The sequence below is a fragment of the Tupaia chinensis genome, unplaced genomic scaffold, assembly GCF_000334495.1.
Source record: "Tupaia chinensis unplaced genomic scaffold, TupChi_1.0 Scaffold000065_1, whole genome shotgun sequence".
Taxonomy (NCBI): Eukaryota; Metazoa; Chordata; class Mammalia; order Scandentia; family Tupaiidae; genus Tupaia; species Tupaia belangeri.
In genome coordinates, this window is record NW_006159523.1 from 4,819,528 (window position 1) to 4,838,489 (window position 18,962).

General features: G+C 42.4%; 2 pseudogenes; both read right to left on the minus strand.

Moving 5' to 3' along the window:
• Nucleotides 1-183: 183 nt before the first annotated feature.
• Nucleotides 184-795, minus strand: LOC102475296 (high mobility group protein B2 pseudogene; annotated as a pseudogene).
• Nucleotides 796-12,688: 11,893 nt separating this feature from the next.
• Nucleotides 12,689-18,962, minus strand: part of LOC102481746 (sodium-coupled neutral amino acid transporter 2 pseudogene) — a 12,079-nt pseudogene continuing 5,805 nt past the window's right edge.

The following is an 18,962-nucleotide window of genomic DNA, read 5'->3' on the forward strand; positions in this document are numbered from 1 at the left end:
CCCCCTGGGGGATAGCCATGCCGCAATCCCTGCTCCTCCATTCTCCTCTCGGGATCTTGGGCATGCACGCACACATGCCCGGCGTGAGTTTAAGCCATGGGGTCCGGGACTCAAACCGCAGTGGACTACATGGGAGTCCAGCGACATAGCCATTACACTAACTGCTAGTCCCAGGATGGCCATTTATTCTTTATCTTCTTCCTCCTCATCTTCTTCTTTCTCCTCCTCTTCCTCATCTTCTGGTTCATTCTTCTTCTTTGAGCCTGTTGGCCTGCCAGGGCCCTTCGTTCCTGCGTCACTTTTGCCCTTGGCACGGTATGCAGCAAGAGCCTTCTATTCCTCCGTTAGTTTAGCTGCTTTCTGCTCATATGGTTGTTTATCTTTGGCTGACTGTTCAGACCACATTTCGCCCAATTTTTTTGCAATATCCCCAATGGACAGGACTGGGTGATCACTTTTGATCTTTGGGCGATGTTCAGAGCAAAGCAGGAAGTCAGATGGAGGCCTATTCAGAGCATTGGGATCCTTTTTCTTTCCCTTCTTATCACCTTTGGGAGGAACATAATTATTCTTCTCCCTGTCATAAGGAGCTTTGCCACTCTTTGCCATACCTTCAAACTTTGACTTTTCCTTTGCAGACATGGTCTTCCATCTCTCCGAACATTTCTTGAAGAATTCGGTGAAATTGACTGAAGAGTTTGGGTCTTTCTTCTTGTGCTCCTCCCGGCAGGTCTGCACGAAGAAGGCATACGAGGACGTTTTGCCCCTCGGCTTCTTGGGGTCTCCTTTGCCCATGGTGACAGACAGTGTCTACCTGGTGCGAGTTCTTCTCAGAGTCCTGCAGAGCAGCCGGATCTGACAGAGAAGCTTCCTCCCCAGGGCTCCGGAGTGAACTGGTTTCTCTCTCTCTTTCTTTCTCTCTGTTTCACTCTAGCAAGTGCATGTACCCTATAGCAAATTTTTTTTTTTGAGAGGTTTTTGCTATAGGGCACGTGTGCTCACCAGACAGAGAGAGACATAGAGACAGAAAGCGAGAAATCACCTCCCAGAGGTGATGGTCGCACCGCAATCCCTTCTCCTCCATTCTCCTCTCGGGATCTTGGGCTCGCACGCACACGCGCCCGGCATGAGTTCTAAGCCACCGGGTCTGGGACACGAACCGCGGTCAACTACATGGGAATCCAGCAACATAGCCATTACGCTAACTGCTGGTTCCCCCCTATAGCAAATTTTAAAAATAATTAATTTTTAAAAATTTAAGACATGTGACTTTAAAACAACAACAAAAATTTAAAAAAATAAAATTGGGGGGGCGGGGTTGGCCCTGTAGTACAGGGTTAAATGCATAGGGAGCCAGTTCCACATGGTCTACTGTGGTTTAAATTCTGGTTCCAGTGGCTTGAAAAATATGCTGAGAGCATGTGCCACATGCCCAGAATCCCAACAAAATGAGGAAACGGAGGAAAAAGGAATTGTGGCATGACCATGCCGCACGGGGTGTGTGTGGGGGTGCTTCCTCTCTCGCACGCTCTCGCTCTCTCTCCTCTTCTCTGGTGAGTTCACACACCCTCTAGCAATAAAAAAAAGAGAAAGACAAGGGAATCAGAGAAGGGTTAACATTCAAATACCAAGAAGCAGGAGGAAACGTAAAAGATAACACGTGGACGGTTAATCCTGGGCGGTGGAGGAAGCACTGAAATAGTTAGCGGTGTTAAAATCTTCTCCCTTGAGGAAGAAAGAAATGGGCAACACAGCAAATGGGCAATTTATGAAGCAAAATTATCGGACTCATTAAATAATGTGGACGTGTAACATTGATTTTAAAAGTTAAAATTTAACCAGCTAGGTAGCACAGTGGTTAAGGCAGTTGGATCCCACATGGCCAACTACGTGTCTCAAGTCCCAGATTTGGCAGCTTGAAAAACACGTCGGGTGCATGTGCGTGCGTGCCCAGAATCCCACAAGAAGAGGAGAAGGGATTTCGGCCTGGTCATGCCTCCTGAGGGTGCTTTTTCATTTTCTCTTTTTCTCTCTGGTGACACATGTGTCCTATTAAAAAAATAACAACATTAAAAAATAAAATAAAATAAAAACATTAATAACATTACAAATAATAAAAATTTTAAAAAGAGATGTGACTTGAAAACAATAAAAATTAAAAATAAAATTGAGCTGGCCCTGTAGCACAATGGCTATTATACATGCACAAGGAACCAGATGCCATATGGTCAAATGCGGTTCAAATCCCAGTTTCGGTGGCTTGAGGAAAAACATGCAGGGCGTGTGGAAGTATGTGCCCAAAATCTCAAGAGGAGAGTAAAGGAGAACGGATTGTGGCATGGCCATCCCCCTTGGGGGGTTATTTCTCACTTTCCCTCTCTCTGCCTCTCTCCAGTAAGCACACATACACTATACCAAAATTTTAAAAAGAAAATTAAATTTAAATTTAAAAAATAGGACTGTATTTTTAAAAATTATTTACTTCATTTTATTTATTATTATTATTATTTTAACTTGCTATAGGGCACTTGTGCTCACCAGAGAGAGAGAGAGAGAGAGAGAGAGAGAAAGAAAGCAAGCCTCCAGGTCAGGGACTCAAACCATAGTCAGCCATGTTGGAGTCCAATACCCTACCACACCACCTTCCCTAGAAGGACCTTATTTTTGCTGGAAGGAGGGAAGAGAGAAACAAGTTGTGTTTAAAATCAAGTTTCTGAAATAGGAAGTCAGAACTCAGCAGGTAAGACAGGTTTGGAATAAAGATTTTATAATCATTTAAGTTGGAAGAGAACTATCTCTGTTAGAAAAGCAGTGTTGGAAACTAAGAGGGCTTGAAGACAAACATTGTTTAAATGCTGCTTAGAGTGTCAGAGAAGAAGGAGGCTTCATTAGAAGAGTTAAAAAATCTAACAAAAATAGATATTTCAAGAAGAGGGTAGGGAGTGTGAGCAAGGTCAGATGCATGGGGTGGGGTGGGAGGTCAGGGAGACCCGGATCACTAGAATAAAGAATAAAAATAAATTTCTAAATGGGGTATTCCAAAGATTAAGTGCACACCCTTAATGAGTCTCACATTAAAAATAAATAAATAAATAAAAGGTTTTGGGTTTATAATGATCTTGTGTTTTTCCAGGACACCACACAATGAATATGACCCTGTTTTCAGTAAATACACAGTTGTCTTTCATGGTGCGGTAGCACAAACCCTGCATTAATACGAAATTGAATCTCAGGGCATATTGTCACTGCCGTTCCCATACAAAGCTCTGTCCCTGTTTTCTGGCCACACAAGGGCCAGCATTGTCTGCCAGGGATGAGCATTTGAACTGAAGTTCATGGCTTGGCTGGGATCTTCCTTTGGCTTCATTTCTCCAGCAATCAGCTGCTTGTCATGGGCCATGGAATTATTGACACCCCAAACAACACAGGAGAACAGGAAAACAAACAAAAAGAAGCTGCTTTTCCTTGCTGGCGTGTCAAAGGCTACATTCAAAATACCAAATGTTATAACCCATCTCTTCTGAAGACGAAAAGAGCAAACTCGGGGAAAGATTCGTTACTCATTTTGCTAAGTTGAGTTCAAGGCTTGGCTTCAGACTAGAAGCATAATTGGTCGCACATGTTCCTTAATCTCGCCACAAACTATTTTCTCTTTCTAGCATAGATGGCACTACATACTTCCACACCCTCCAAACAGGGGCAAGACAAACAGAAAAGCCTAGTTTTGTGTGAGGTTTTCAAAAGCCCACCATGGAACTAGCAGATGGCATAGTAGTTATGTCCCTGGACTTCCACATAGTCAACCATAGTTTGAGTCCTGGACCCAGCGGCTTAAAACTCACGCCGGGTGCGTGTATATATGTGCCCAAAATCCTGAGAGGAGAATGGAGAACGGATTGCAGTGTGGCCATGCCCCTTGCAGGGTGATTTCTCTCTCTCTCTCTCTCTCTCTCTCTCTCTGTCTGTCTCTCTGATGAACACACACACCCTATTGCAAAAAATCTCTCTTTAAATAAATAAATAAAACTCCCCGTAACATTTTCCTGCCCATAGTTCCCATTTGCCTGTGTAAGCGATTGCTGCCTTCCAGACATTTCATCTCAGACGTATCAGAAGTACCGCTGGTTACAAAATGGTATTACTGTGGAATTCAAAAAGCTCACACAAGTCCATTCACACCACCCCAAGAGCCTGGTGGGCGAACAGTCTTTGTGCCAGTCTCTATCTGAAGTATCAACCAAATAAACAGCCTTTGGGAGGCTGAGCCCCCATAGTCAGAGTTACAAAAACACAGAGCGAGAGGGCTCCACCACGCTGCTGTTACCTACTAATTTTCTCAACAAATTACAGGAACTTGGATGAAGCAGTGAATGGCTGAAATGTTACCCCACGATGCATATTTTGAAGAGAAATTAGGGGGTAATAAAATTAACACAGATTAATTCAATATTTGTAAATATGTATGATGCTTGAAAACAACCCTAGGGGTTTGACCCCATAGCACAAGGGTTAACCCCGCACAGAGGAAGCTAGATCTTACATGACTGACCAGGATTCAAGTCTTGGACCCAGTGGCTTGGAAAACATGCCAGGCATGTGAACTCAAGATCCTAATAGGATGGAGAATTAGGGGGGAAGAGGGTTGGGGCAATAGATGCAGGTCCTGCTAGGAGGAGCTTTCTCTCCTTCTTTCCCTGCCCCCAGCCCTGTGGGCATGCCTTCTGGCATGAAACAAGATATAACGGTCCTAGGGCTAGAATGAGGACTCCTCTATGAGGATGTATTCATACATAACAATCTTCTGCTCGTTTCACTCATTAGAACGCGTTTCAAACAAAAAGTGTAATAAATCGATTTTAAATGATACATAAACATTGGAAGTCCATTGACTTTTGTTAATAATAGGGTCACCTTGGAAATAGAAGACAAACAAGAATTACCTAGAGTCTAGTCAGTGTTCCTCTCCAGCATCCTTGGGGGACCTTCAGAGTGGACTAGGGCCAAGGGCAGAAGTGGTTTTACCTCTAACCCAGGTAGCTACCCTTGCTCTGCAGTGGTTTAGCAGGTGCTCCTATTTAAAGTCACTTGCAGGCCACAGTGGTATGGTGAAGGCAGCTGGATGGCACATTGCTGGCTGCATGGTTTGAGTCCAGACCCAGTGGCTTGTGAGCATGGGCATCCAAGATCCCGAAAGGAGACAGAGGAGAGGGGATTGCAGTGGCCAAGCCCTCCGGAGGACACCTTCTCACTTTCCACCCCTCTCTCTCCAGCAAGTACTTGTACACACCCTCTAGCAAGTTGGAAAATATATATAAATATAAATATACATATCTATATGCACACACATATATCCCTTTACATGTGTGTATGTATGTGTATATATATATATGTATTGTATATGTGTGTGTGTGTGTGTGTATATATATATATGTCCCTTGTAATTTATCTGATACAAGCTCTAAAATGCAGTCTCTTTTTTTTAAATAATTATATTAATTATTTATTCATTTATTTTAATTTGATCACACATATACACAGAGAGAGAGAGAGAGAGAAAGCCTACAGGCCCAAGGCTTGAACTGTGGTCAGCCATATGGGAGTGTCCAGCACCTTAACCACCATGCCACCTGCTGGTCCCAAAATGCAGTCTCTTTTTTTGGAGAGGTTTTTGCTATAGGGCATGTGCGTTCACCAGACAAACAGAGACAGAGATACAGAAAGTGAAAAATCACCCCCCGGGGGGGATGGCCACACTGCAATCCCTTCTCCTCCATTCTCCTCTTGGGATCTTGGGCACGCATGCTCACGCGCCTGGCATGTTTTAAGCCACTGGGTCCAGGACACAAACCGTGGTCAACTACATGGGAGTCCAGAGACATAGCCATTACGCTAACTGCTGGTCCCTCCAAAATGCATTCTCTTAAGCAATGGAAAATGTCAGATCCCTTATCAGGTAATCAGTTAAAGGAAAAAGAACACAGGCTGGCCTGTGGTATAATGGTTAAGGGGGGTGGATCCCACATGACCGACCACAGTTTGAATCCCAGACCTGGCAACCTGAAAAATGTGCTGAGCACATGTACCCATGCCCAGAATCCTAACAGGAAAGAAAAATGGACGAGAAAGATTTGCAGGATGACTGTGCCTCATTGGGGATGTTTTTTCTCTCTGGCAGGCGTGCACACCCACTGGCAATTAAAAAATAAAAAGAACAGTTGGAGAAGTCAGTCAGACCAAATCATGCAGGCCTCCTGGCAAATGACGCTCCCTGTGCCGTAATGCCTCTCCCTGCCTCATCCTCTCAAGCTGCTTTGTTTCCCTTCATAGCATCTGTACTGGGTTGAACAGTACCTACCCAAAGTGCATGTCCATCCGGAGCCTGAGAACGCAACCTGCTTTGCAAATAGGCTCTTCACAGATGTACTTAGGTAGAATGAGGTTATACGTGATTAAAGTGGGCCCTACGTCCAATTTACAAGGAGATCACACACAAGAACTCACACACACACAGGAAGAGAGAGAAATTTCTTTTCTTTAAGAATTACTTAATTTAACTTTATTTATTTATTTATTTTTAATTTGACCCGAGAGGGACAGAGTGAGGGAGAGAGAGAAAGGGAGAAAGCAAGCCGCCAGGTCTAGGACTCAAACTGTTGTTGGCCACGTGGGACAACAGTTAACTATCACACCACCTGCTGGCCTAAGAAAATTCTTAATGCGGTGTTGTAATACTAGGATAATGATGACCAAGGAGGAAGAGAACTAACATCTTGCACATGTCTACTTCTTAGCCGGGTACTTCTTAGCCGGGTACTTCTTAGCCGGGTACTTTTTAGCTGGGTACTTTTTAGCTGGGTACTTTTTAGCTGGGTACTTTTTAGCTGGGTACTTTTTAGCTGGGTTCTTTCTTTTCTTTTCTTTCTTTCTTTCTTTTTTTTTTTTTTTAGGTTTTTGCCGTAGAGCATGTGCACTCACCTGCGAGAGAACAGAAACAGAGAGGGAGAGTGAGAAATCACACCCCAGGTGGCCATGGCCATGCCACAGTTCCTTCTCTTCCATTCTCCCCTTGGGCTTTTGGGCAAGTACACACACAGGCCTGGCATTATTTTCAAGATACTGAATCCAGGACTAGACCAGCAGTCGGCTGTGTGAGAGTTCAACTCTGTAACCACCATATCACTTGCTGACCCTGGTTCTTTTTTGGTTTTTGTTTGTTTGTTTTGTAGAGGTTTTTGCTATAGGGTGCGCGCACGCGCTCGCCAAACAGAGAGAGAGAGACAGAGAGACAGAAAACGAGAAATCATCCCCCAGGGGGGATGGCCACACCACAATCCCTTCTTCTCCATTCTCCTCTTGGGATCTTAGGCACGCACGCAAATGCGCCCGACGTGAGTTTTAAGCCACCGGGTCTGGGACACAAACCACGGTCAACTACATGGGAGTCCAGCAACATAGCCATTATGCCAACTGCTGGTCCCATATTATTATTATTATTATTTTTGAGAGATTCTTGTTATAGGGCATGTGGACCCACGGGAGAGACAGAGACAGAAAGCAAGAAATCACCCCCTGGAGGGAGAGCCACACCACAATCCCTTCTCCTCCTTTTTCCTTTCGGGATCTTGGGCACTCACACACATACACCTGGCATGAGGTTTAAGCCACCAGGTCCAGAACTCGAACCACAGTCAACTATCTGGGAGGCCAGCGAGGTAACCACTATGCCATTTGCTGATTCCGGGTTTTTGTTGTTGTCGTTTTGTTTTTAACACAGGTTCTTGTTAAATTGCTTAGTCTGGCCTTGAGCTGGCAATCCTCCTGCCCTAGCCTCCTGAGTATCTGGGATTACAGACACATGCCACCATACTTAGCCTTCCTGGTGCTTTCAAGTGCTTAAGAAACCGTACCTCACTTCCTCCTCAAGGTCTTCCTGGGAGGTAGCCTGACTCCAAAGTGCCCCTTAGGTCTACAGGAGATCACTCACCTGAGCTATCTTTCTGCCTGCACCCTCTCCTCCCATCGCTCTCTTGAGTGTCCTTTAAGCCAGCATGCAGGTCCCACCTCTGGTCTCCTACACTGCTGTGCTCTCCTGGCCTGGTTATTCTTCCTCTGGATTGGAACAAGCTCCCTCCCTGCTTCATGCAGGCCTCCTGGCAAATAACACTCCCTGTGCTATAATGCCTCTCCCTGCTTTATCCCCTCAAGCGGCTTTGTTTTCCTTCAAAGTGTTTGTACTGGGTTGAACAGTATCTACCCAAAGTTCATGTCTACCCAGTGCTCGAGAGCATAACCCTCTTTGGAAATAGAATTTTCACAGATGTATTTAGTTAGAATGAGGTTATAAGTGATTAAAGTGGGCCCTACATCCAATATGATTGGTGGCCTTACAAGGAGAACACACACAAGAATATACACACAGGAAGACCTGTGACTACAGAAGTAGAAGGTGGGGCAATGCACCTGTAAGCCAAGGATTGCACGCAATCACCAGAAGCTAGGAAAGAAGGGAGCGGTTCTTCCCTGGAGCCTTCAAGAACAAGCACAGCTCACAATAATTTTGGACTTCTCACCTCCAGAACCTTAAGAGGATAAATTTCCATTGTTGTAAGCCATCTGGTTTGTGTACCTTGTTATGGCCTCCCAGGAAAACAAATACAGCATTCGTCACTAGCTGGCATTCTATAATCTCATGTACTCGTTGGTTTGGTGTCTCTCTCTTACCATACTGGGATATACAGTCCTTAAGACAGGGCTTTCAGGGATTCCCCATAGCACAGCAGCTAAGCACTGTGCAGAGAAAGCTGGATTTTACGAGGCCAACCAGGGTTCAAGTCTCAGTTCCAGTGGTTTGAAAAACACAATAGGCATGCATATTTGCCTAAGATTCTGATGGGAAGGAAATTAGAGGGAAAAGGATAGCTTCGATGAGACCAGGCCTCACTGGGAGGTGCTTTCTTTCTTCCTCTCACACACATATACCATCTACCTTTAAACAAGGAAATGACAGGGCTTTTTGGTTGCTATTGTTACTGTGTTTATAGTACCCAGAGCCCTGCCTGGAATGTGAGGCTCACAGTAAGTGTGGAGGCACGTGCTTTAATGTAGTGACTGAAAGAGTGAATATTCTCACTTTATAGAAGAGGAAATTGAGCCTCAGGAAGATTCATCTACGTTCAAGTTCATTTAGCTAATAAGAAGCAGAAATAAATGAAATAGAAAATAGACAAACTATACAGAAAATAAATGAAAGCAAAAGCTAGTTCTTTAAAAAGATTAATAAGATCAACACACCATTAGCTAGACTGATAAAGAAGAAAGAAAGAAATCAGATAAATCAAATATATGATGAAACAGGCACCATTACAACAGATACAATAGAAATACAAAACATCACTGTAAGTGACTATATGCCAACAAACATGAGAACATGGAGGAGATGGACAGGTCCTGGATGCATGTAACCTACCAAGATTCAATCAGGAAGACACAGAAAACCTGAATAGACCCATAACATGTCATGAGATTGAATCAGTAATAAATAACCTTCCAACAAAGAAAAGCCCAGCTCTGGATGGCTTCATTTCTGAATTCTCCAAAAATTGTAAAAGTCAATCCCTATCCTACTCAAATTATTTTTAAAGATCTAAAAGAAAGGAAACCTTCCAAGTTCATTTTATGAAGCCTCCATTATCCTCACTCCCAAAACAGATAAGGACATGACAAAAAAGGAAAGTTACAAACCAATATTTCCAATGAATGTAGATGCAAAAATTCTCAACAAGATACTTGCAAATTGTATCCAACAACATATAACAAAGATTATTCATCACTACCAGGTAGGCTTTTTCCCAGGGATGCAATGGTGGTTCAATATATGCAAAACTATAAATATAATACACAATATTAACAGAAAGATTAAAACCATATGCTTATTTCAATTGCTGCAGAGAAAACATGATAAAATACAACATCCTTTCATGATTAAGACTCTCAGTAAGATCGGTATAGAAGGGTTATTTTGTTGTTTATAACCCATCTAGTTGTTGGTATTTTGTTATAGCGGTCAGAACAGACTAGCAGGACAAGAAGCAGGCACTGCCAGTGAGCAGAGCAGAGTAGTCAAGGGCAGCCTGTCCAGGTCTCAGCTTCCATCATCACTTGCCGTGTGACTTTGGGCATGTCACCACCTGCATTGGTCTCAGTTTCCTCATCTCTAAGACCTGTGTCATAGGGTTGTCCTTGAAGATTAAATAACACATGTAAAATGCTTTCAACTGCTCCTGGCTCTATAAATGTTTGTGATCACTCCTGTTGGAGTATAAATTGAAGCACTATTTCTGGAGGACACGTGCTTCGATGTGTACTTTGAATTTGCTATGCCACACATATCATACATATCAAGGTATTAAAAGGTTACACACCATTTGATGCAGCCGTTGCATCCCAAGGGGTTTTTCCTCCTAAGGAAATATCATAGATATATTTTAAACTAACTATAAAAACTATTTGGATACTTTTTGTAATACTGGGAATATGAAAACTTACCTATTCAACAATTATGAGATGAAAAACATTCACGATGTATTATTAAGTGTAAAAAGCAACTACATAGATCTATTAGGTTGTTAGAAAAGCTATGACATGTTTTTCTATGCAAAAGTGCATCATGACTTTCCCGATGACCCAATAGCAATGTGTAATTTTATTTTTAGAAAATGTATATGTATGGGAACCAGCAGTTAGCGTAATGGCTATGTCACTGGACTCCCACGTAGTCGACCGCGGTTCGCGTCCCAGACCCAGTGGCTTAAAACTCACGCCGGGCGCATGTGCGTGTGTACCCAAGATCCCGAGAGGAGAATGGAGGAGAAGGGATTGTGGCATGACCATCCCCTCTGGGGGGTGATTTCTCGCTTTCTGTCTCTCTGTCTCTCTCTGTCTGTCTGGCGAGTGCACGCGCCCTATAGCGAAAACCTCTCAAAAAAAAAAAAAGTATATGTAATGCATATACAGAGAAAAAAATTGCAACAACTTTTATTCTTTTTGCTTACTTACATGGCGGGGGTCTTCAAAAAGTTTATGGGAAATACAATGTTATAGAAAAATTGTACTGAGATTTCAAAAATTTTTGTACTAAAGTAAACTTATATTTTAATTCCATTTTTCCCATAAACTTTCTGAAATCCCCTTGCAAATTGTGAGATTTATATTAGGAATATATATTACTTTTTGTAATCAGAGAAAAAAATCCACAAAATTGAAATATGTTTTACTATTATTATTGAACAAATTTTAAAGTTTATTTCTCCTTTTTTTTTTTTTTCCTTTGGAGAGGTTTTCGCTATAGGGCGCGTGCGCACCAGACAGAGAGAGACATAGAGACAGAAAGCGAAAAATCACCCCCCAGAGGGAATGGTCACGCCACAATCCCTTCTCCTCCATTCTCCTCTCGGGATCTTGGGCACGCACGCACACGCACCCGGTGTGAGTTTTAAGTCACCGGGTCCGGGACGCGAACCGTGGTCGACTACGTGGGAGTCCAGCGACATAGCCATGATGCTAACTGCTGGTTCCCTCTCCTATTTATTATAAAAAGAATCATTAATAAAGTAAAACGGATAATGTCCTATAATCTGCACTACTTTATCATTAGTCTATTCTGTTTAGTATATATTCTTTCATATTTTTATATTTATATCCATATTCATTTTTAATGAAAATTGAGATTATATTCTACCTTTTATTATGCAATTTGCTTTGTTTTTATTTACTTTTTTGAGAGGTTTTTGCTATAGGGCGTGCGTGCTCACCAGAAAGTCAGAGAGAGAGACAGAGAGAAAGAAAGTGAGAAATCATCCCCAGGCAGATGGCCATGCCCCAATCCCTTCTCCTCTATTCTCTCGGGATCTTGAGCACGCACGCACACGCACGTGCCTGGCATGAGTTTAAGTCACTGAGTCCAGGACTCGAACCACAGTCGACTACTTGGGAGTCCAGAGACATAGCCATTACACAAACTGCTGGTCCCGCAATTTGCTTTTTCATGAAATAATCTACTGTGTTTATATCTCTTGTTGGGATAGAGTATTGACTATTAGTCTCTTTTTCATAGCTCATATCTCCCTGTGTTGATTTACCTTAACTTCTTTCTTTTTATAAATTATTTTGCAGTATTTATTGACAACCCTTTCTGGATAAAGTTCAAAAAAAGCAACTTCCTTAAAGTAAAATAGTGCTTCTGAGGTCTTCAAGTATTTTGGATACCCAAAAAATAGTGTGTTTTTTTTTTTTTCTCAGTGGTTATTTCAACACTCTACTGTAAATTAAGAATTGTTTCTCACATTGAATGGTTCCATTAGGCACATTCAAGTAAAATCATAAAATATCCATGTTGAACAATAATACAAGTCAAACATGTGGCTTGATAAAAGTTAAGAGTTGGTCCATTCTCTGGAATGGAATGAAGTTGTCACTTCTCTTAACCTGAAACTTGTGGTTTTGTTGTTAACATCCATTTCTAAGATACAGACATGTTTCTTTAGAAAAGAAAACTTAAAAAATTTTTTTTGAAAAGTTTACTTATTCAGCACTCAGAAAAACCAGCGAGGAACCTGCATTTCAAAAGGAAATGAAACTGAAAATATTAGGTGAAATTTCATCGTGGCTGAGCGTTGACACAACACTGGCATCAGATGGAACAATGACCACCTCCAGGAGCATTGTGTACCCAATCCAAACAATCAAAGCCATGCTTCTCGTCACCACCACTATGCCTCCTAACAGGAAGAACGTTGCCCCGATCTTTTGTATAGATTACATAGTTTCTTTCTTCACTAACTTGACAGAGAAGGCAGATGGAAGAATAAAAATCAACATAGCAGCAGCAGATGCACCAACGAAGCCAAAGATCTCCCCAATAGTTGGAATGAAGATGACAAGCAAATCGGTAAATGCCAAGATAGATACCGTAATGAGACTATGATGCCACCAACTGAAATCTTTTAATGAACAGACAAATGAGTTATGGAACGCTGGTTGGGGAAAATAGCAACTGGTACTATCTGGATGACGGCCACTAACATAGCCAAACGGACGATGAGAAGAACATCGGCTCCCAGGACAGTAGAGCAAGTATGAAGCAATTCTGACTCAACGTGTTTGGAAAATGTTAAGTATCCAAAGAAGACGGCAAGCAGATGCATGAGAAACAGCAAAAACATGACATCTTGGACACATTCATCATTCTTCTACAGCTGCAGCCTTTCAGCTCTTCATAGATGGGAATAGTAGCCGAATGACAGACAAAGGAAAAGGTCAGGATCAGTACAGCATAGACGTTCTGGGAGTTGAAGATAAAATAGCACGGTTTGCAAGAATCATCAACAGTCATGTTAAAAGACAGACCAGATGCAGACGGTGCTGGCCGTGTTAAAGTGCCATTCATTGTTTCATTGATCGTCAAAGCAACTTCCAGAGGACAAGGAATCTGAAATTTCTTGCAAATTAGTGCAGTCAGAAAGAACATCATACACACTAACGAAAGGCCACCGGTATATCCCAATTATACTAAATTTCTGGGCATCTGTGACACCAGCAGAACCGCACAGTGACCATCCAGATACCACAATCCAGTTGTATCTTCAATGTTCACTAAAGCCTGGATCACCAAAGGTAACTCCTATTTCACTGTGAAGAGGGAGCCTGACATAGCTCCAACATTCTACTTCATAATCGATCCAGAGGCTGCAAGCTTTCCGACCAGCCCAAATGCCTTATGTCCCAATTATTTTACGGTATTTATTGACAACCGTTTCTGGATAAAGTTCAAAAACAGCAATTTCTTAAAAGGAAAATAGTGCTTCTGAGGTTTTTAAGTATTTTTGGTACAAAAAATAATAGTGGTTTTTTTTTTCCTCAATGGTTATTTCAATACTCTGCTGCAAATTAAGAATTGTTTCTCGCATCAAATGGTTCCATTAGGCACATTCAAGTAAAAAGTAATAAATATAATAAAGACCATCCTTCATTGACAGTCCTCAAACAGAGATGAAAAGAATACAGGGAAAATATTAACACAAATGACAAGAGAATTGTAAAAAGAGGAATTCCATTATAGCCATGGCATAAGAAAGCCCAAGGATCCCACTGCCCACAATCGCCTTGCTTAGATTAAATACTGACAGCCCAACGGAAGTAGAACCTGAATAAAGTCTGTCTCATACTTCCGCGAACTCGATTTGTAAAAAGTTCTGGTTTTCAGGATCTATATCCTCTTTTCAGAGCAGCCTGCTTGGTGGGCCAGTAGTTAAGTTGCTGTTGGAACTATAGCTGCTGCTGTCCCCACGTGGGTAAATACTGAACCTTCCCATGTCGAGCACTGGCAGGAATTGGGTACAGAAGAATGCTGGACTCCTTTTGTCTTTCCTTGGTGGTACACCAGGCCTGGTGGCTGCCTCGGAGAGCTCCACTCCCCTGTCCTGCAAGTCACGCAAATGTCTTCAACATCAGTCAAACAAAAATTGTAAGACAAATTTAAAAACAAAAAATCTAACAAAACAGGCAGAAAAAAAAATTTTTTTTAAAGAATTATTTTATTTAACTTTATTTATTTTAATTTGACTGGGGAGAGACAGAGTGAGTGAGAGAGAGAGAGAGAAAGCAAGCTGCCAGTCCAGGACTCAAACCGCAGTCAGCCATGTGGGAGTCCAGCGTCCTTAACCACCATGCTACCTCCTGGCCCAGGAAAAGTAATTTTAATAAAAAGAAGAAAAGGTCAGCCGCCCCTACTCCTCGCGTTTGCCATGTAAGGAAAGGCGGAGGCGTGCTGGAACGCGTGGTGAGGCTGCTCACACAATTCTAGAAGAGCACTCCGGGGCGGCGGCGCCAGGCTCCACCATAATCTATTTCAACAGTCCCCTAATGATAGGCATTTTTGTATCTTCAAGCTTTTTTCTCTGTTAAATGCAGTATTTCATTATTCCAGCAATGCTGTGCTGAGTATCCTTGTATATAATATAGAGAGCTTTGTGGTTATTCATTTAGGTTAAATTCCTATAACTGATGGGCCAAAGCCCAAACACATTTTTAAAAAGAATTATTTCATTTCACTTATTATTATTTTTTAATTTGACCAGAGAGAGACAGAGAGGAAAGTGAGAAAGGAAGCAGCCAGGTCTGGGTTGTGAACCATGGTTGGCCATGTGGGAGTCCAGCACCTTAACTATCATGCCACTTGCCAGCCCACCCAAATGCATTTAACACTTTGATAGGTGCTGCTAAATTGCTTTCTGGAAATAAAAACAATTACTTGTTTATATTCTAATAATAGTATTTGTTAGAGCCTGTTTATGCCCATCATTACCATCAATGGAAACTATGATTATTCTGATATTATCTCAATCTCAGAGACAAATAATATCTCATTGAAAACAGAGATACTGTATCCTATTACACAGAGCTTATAGCTAAGCCTCTTTGCACATAGAAAGAGCAAGTTTATCAATCTGCAGCACAACCCTCAACCTCTCAATGGTTCAAGTGTTTATGGTTGACAAGATATAATCATTGATTTGCTTTAAAATGATCCACAGCCTGTGAGCTTGGTAACACATTTATTGGTTATAGATTCTGTTGTAGATTACTTATTATTTTCCCTATGTATACCATGTTGCCTACAAATAAAGCCTTTAGTAATTTCTTTAATAAGAAATAATAAGGGCCGGCAGGTGGCATGGTGGTTACGGGTGCTGGATTCCCACATGGCTGACCACAGTTCAAGTCCCAGACCTAGCAGCTGTCTTTCTCACTTTCTCTCTCTCTCTCTCTCTCTTTGTCCCTCTCTAGTCAAATTAAAAATAATAAATAAAGTTAACTAAATAAAAAAATAATTCTTAAGAAAAAAAAGGAAATGATAACCCACAGCAGGGGAAGGAGGGATATCAATAAATGGCCAGGTATTGACCATAGGGTACACGTGGAGTTCACTACACTATTTTCTTTACTTATGCACATATTTTGTGCATATTTGAAAATGTTTCATAATCATACATTAAGCTATTTTTCAATGTCTAAAACAACAGAGGTTTAATTCTCACTTGTACTCTATGTCTTTAAGTCAAGGGCTCTTCTATCATTCTCATGCAGGGAAGGCTCCATCCAGTGCCCACAACAGGGAAGAAAACATGGCAAAGAAACCACACACCAGCCATTGGGGACAGACCTCATCGCACTACCAGGCCTGGCTTCACAGAGCTGAGAGGTGTACCCAGGCAGAGGAGCTTGGAAATCTCAATGAGCAGCCCTAGTAATTCCCTGTTTACTACGGGTGGGGAACTGTGTCTTTCTAAAGTCTCACTGTAAAGTCTGGTCATTGACATTTCATTTCATCCATCTTTGAATACTTTGAATACTGTTTCTTCACAATCTTATCAGGTCAAGAGCAGAAAATAAACTCAATATTTAATTAAGATAGATGAGTGCAGTCCCTCAAATCCCAGTGTGACTGATGATAGGGCTGAGGCTCCACGAGTTTTCCCTGAGAAGATTCCAGCAGCACTCTGAAGAGGGCTGAGGACTTTGGGTGGATGGTGGGGGAGTTGGCCAGTAGAAGACCTTCGTGGTATGTGGTGGTATACTGCAGTAAACCATGGGAGAACCGCAAAACGGTCGTATATAAGGTAACCACGTGTGGCAGCCAGAGTAATGCACTCAAAGACCACAGTCTGATCCCAGAACTTAAGGATACATTACGTTACATGGTAGAGGAGTTAAAGTTGCAGATGGAATTAATTTGGCTAATCAGCTGCCCTTAAAATAGGGAGATTATCCTGGATTAGCCAGGTAGGCCCAGTGCAATGACAAGGGTCCATAAAAATGAAAGTGAGAGGCAAAAGAGAAAGGCAGAGTGATGCAGCATCAGGGCTCAGCCTGCCACTACTGGCCTGGAGGTGCGGGGAAACCAGCAGCCAACGTCCTTGGGCAGGTGTCCAGAAGCTGGCAAAAGTCAAACAAGAGTCCTCCCTACAGCCTCCAAACTGCCCTAAGAAACCTCGATTTTAGGATCCTGAAGTCTTGCAGTGCACAATCATGCCTTTTTGTTTTAAGCTCTGAAATTGGTATTTAATTGTAGCAAAAATAGGAAGCTAACACAAGTGTCACCACCAAGGCGTTCTTTGGTCTCTTTCTCACCCCATGGAGCGCTCCCATAACCACAGCCGAATGAAGAGTCAGTTACGTGCGCATGGGTAGCTGTGGTCAGGAGACCTGAAGTTTGCAAGTGGGATGTGAATGATTAACAGTAAAAGAAAAGATCATAAATGCTAATGTCACTGCCTCAATTTTAGGGCTGAGTGCCAACAAATTTTCATGAATAAAATCCAGTGTTCTCTAAATCTCTTGAAAATAAAATAATTTTTAAAAATCGACTTAAAGTCATGACTAAAGATCACAGAATGGAACATTTTCTTTCTCCCTGACATAGAGACTACTTAATAACATCCTTGCATGGGTATTTACTAAAAGAAAAGAGGAGGAATACAAAACAGAAAAATTCAGCATGCTGACCCAAAGAAATGTATTCATATCAAGTAAGAGTAGATTGGTTTGCTATAGTAGTTTTGAAACTATTTTTTAATGCTTTCTGCATTACTATGATATATGCATGTTTTGGTTTTCATCCACAGTTCCTGGCTCGTCAATATGTAGCCTTTGGGGACCAGCAATTAGCGTAATGGCTAGGTCGCTGGACTCCCACGTAGTTGACCGTGGTTCGAGTCCCAGACTCGGTGGTTTAAACTCATGCCAGACACGTGGGTGTCCATGCCCAAGATCCTGAGAGGAGAATGGAGGAGAAGGGATTGCGGCGTGGCCATGCCCCCTAGGGGGTGATTTCTCGCTTCCTGTCTCTCTGTCTCTCTCTGTCTGGTGAGCCCATGCGCCCTATAGCAAAAACCTCTCAAAAATATATATATATATATATGTAGCCTTTGGTCCTGGGTTCCTGAAGCAACTTTTGAGAGATAAAGATGGAGGCAGCCTGGCGTCCTGTTCTCCTTTCACCTGCCCCATTTCTCCCTGAGGAAGGCCTTTGCACTAGCCCCGACAAGAGCCATAGGACCCTCTAATCTTCCCCTGTGTTTCTGGTAGTAAGTCAGGGGACCACCATTTCAGGAGGAATTCTGCGCAAGGAGGTCAGGAAAACTCTCATCAGACAGGCCTTGCTGGGCACCCCGTCAGCCAGTGAGCATCAGCTCATACCCTTCTGTCCAGCCACATGTCTGTTTCTGCCCTTGCTTCTCATGCCTGTGCTCTATTCAAAAAAACCAAAAAACCAAAACAAAAACCAAACTATCCAAGAGCACAGACTTCAGGCAGCTCCTACAAGAGATGGCTGAACACGTCAACACCTGCAGGAAAGTGAGCAAGAACTCATTCATATGCCGGGAGGATGCCCCACCCCAACCTCATGGGACCAAGCCACACCTTGCCCTATTTATCTCTTCATCTCGCCATTTATTTTTATCCCTTAAAATATCCTTTATAATAAACTGGTGATCATAAGTAAGCCTTTCTTTGAGTTCTGTGAGCCACTCTAACAAATTAATCAAGCCCAAGGAAAGGAGAGGATGTGGGAGTCTCAGCTTGTAAGACATTCTGGAGGCTCAGTCTGTGACTGGTATCTGAAGTGGGAGCAGTCTTTCTGGACCTAGCCCTTCACTTCCGGGATCTGATACTATCTCCAGGTAGGTAGGGTCAGAATTTGATTGGATTAGAGGGTGGCCAGCTGGTGTTCGCTGCGGAACTGACTGTGCACATGCTTCCACACCTTTGGAAATCACAGAAATGATTGTGCTGTGAGTTTTAATTCTCGTCTTTTTTTTTTTTTTGGAGAGGTTTTTTTTGCTATAGGGCGTGTGCATTCGCCAGACAGACAGAGACAGAGAGATAGAAAGCGAGAAATCACC